General features: G+C 26.9%; 1 non-coding gene across 1 annotated transcript; it reads right to left on the bottom strand.

Moving 5' to 3' along the window:
- Window positions 1–1255: 1255 nt before the first annotated feature.
- LOC145847373 (U1 spliceosomal RNA) lies at window positions 1256–1419 on the bottom strand. The gene has a single exon (XR_014371256.1). It is a non-coding gene; the product is annotated as a U1 spliceosomal RNA (small nuclear RNA).
- Window positions 1420–1742: the final 323 nt, after the last annotated feature.

Genomic DNA, 1742 nt, shown 5'->3' with positions numbered 1-1742 from the left:
TTACAAAGTGAATCTATCAGAATTTCAGTTTGTTACAAAAAGTTCCAGATAAGTACTTCAAGAAAAAGTTCTTTGAATAATGTTTTCAGACAACTATGTAAAATATAAAGTTTTTTTCAACTTGTTTTTAAATATTACTATAAATTTTGTTTTTCTACAAGCATTGTTCTTTACAATATGAAGACTTTTGTATTTTATATTTTCTTTAAATGTATCAAGAATATGGATGGTATCTGTTGTTTAAAAAAAAGTTTAATGTAACTTTTTCAATCTAAGATTAAAAAGAATAAGTTAATAATATTTATTTTAAGAAGTGTATAGTTGTTTTATTAATTCGTAACAATTAAAAAAAAATTTAAATATGTTTTATGTTTAAAAATCTTTATGTTTGCATTTAATTATGTTTTACATTGTATCTGAAAACTATTGATGTTTAATATTCAAAGTTTGTTCTTATTTTATTAAGTTGTTTTATTTAACAAGTTTGTTTCGTAAAAAAAATTTTGACTCTATTTTACAGCTTTTGTTTAACAATTTTTTTATAGTAAGAAAATGTTTTATTCTTTTTTACAGCTTAAATCTTTTTGCTACCAAAGCTAGTAATAACATTTACATAGACGTGTACTCTTCCTTACTTTATGAATTATTTTTGACAAAATTAAGTAATTGTGCATCTGACTTTTATTTAATGTTGTGAACTTTTTAATTTTATATTCTTTTGTTTTTTATTCAACTCCTAAAATTGATGATTTTTATCTAATAAAAACTACAATTTTTGCAAATGATTTCTGAATTGGGGAAACTGTTTTCAAGTTTATATATTTTAGGACTATTAGTAATACTATTAAAGTTAAATTCTTAATAATTATTTTTATTTTAAGTTAAAGGTTTTATAGGTTCATAAAAGTCTCAACAAATAAAGAATTATAGGGGGTCAAGAGCAGTACAAATTGCCTTGTATTCAGTTACTCATTATACTTCAACATTCAATTTATGTTTAATTTTTTAAGAAAACTGCACACTTTCATTTCATATAAAATTAAAGGTAGTTAAAACTACTCTATTCCCGTTATGACGTCATCACACATTATTCTTGATTTTTTTTTTGCAGATTCGTAACTTTTTTGAGCTAGCTACGTCCCTGGTACTTTATAATACACACCTAAAATGACAACTTTTTTTTAAAAGGTTAAATAACAAATCACTACGCAAACATTTAGCCATTTTCTGTTAAGTTTTAGATGTTGGCGTTAGAAGGGGACTGCGCGAACGCATGTTCCCCGTGTGAAAAATTGTACGGCCGCCTTGTTCACACTTGGAACAATCGCAGAGATCAGTTTCACCAATGTGCAATGATGAAGCTTTACCCTGAGTCAACAGCCTGCCTGATCGCTGTTAAAACTACCGTCTTGATAGAAACTTATCTAACAGTTATCGGCTGTTATTGTACAATAAATTGCATGCTGTAGTTTTAAGGCTTTTCCTAGTTCGTCACAGTTCAAGAGAATCAGAAAAAACACAAAAAAGAGAGTCATTAAATGCTGTTGTGCAGCACTACTTTACTTGTATATAGTATCGTGAAGCATGTTCAGCATGACAAAACCAAAACTTGGTGAAGTTTTATCTACCAAACATCATTTTACATGAGTATTGTGGAAGATAATTGACAAACTTATAGATAAATGTAGCACTTATTTTAATCGGCTCTTTTCTACTACATACTATCTACAATAAGTATGCAC

This window comes from Thalia democratica, unplaced genomic scaffold (genome assembly GCF_965202585.1).
Source record: "Thalia democratica unplaced genomic scaffold, ktThaDemo2.hap1.1 HAP1_SCAFFOLD_900, whole genome shotgun sequence".
Taxonomy (NCBI): domain Eukaryota; kingdom Metazoa; phylum Chordata; class Thaliacea; order Salpida; family Salpidae; genus Thalia; species Thalia democratica.
Note: the sequence above shows the minus strand (reverse complement) of the source record. Positions and strands in the feature narration are given on the sequence as shown.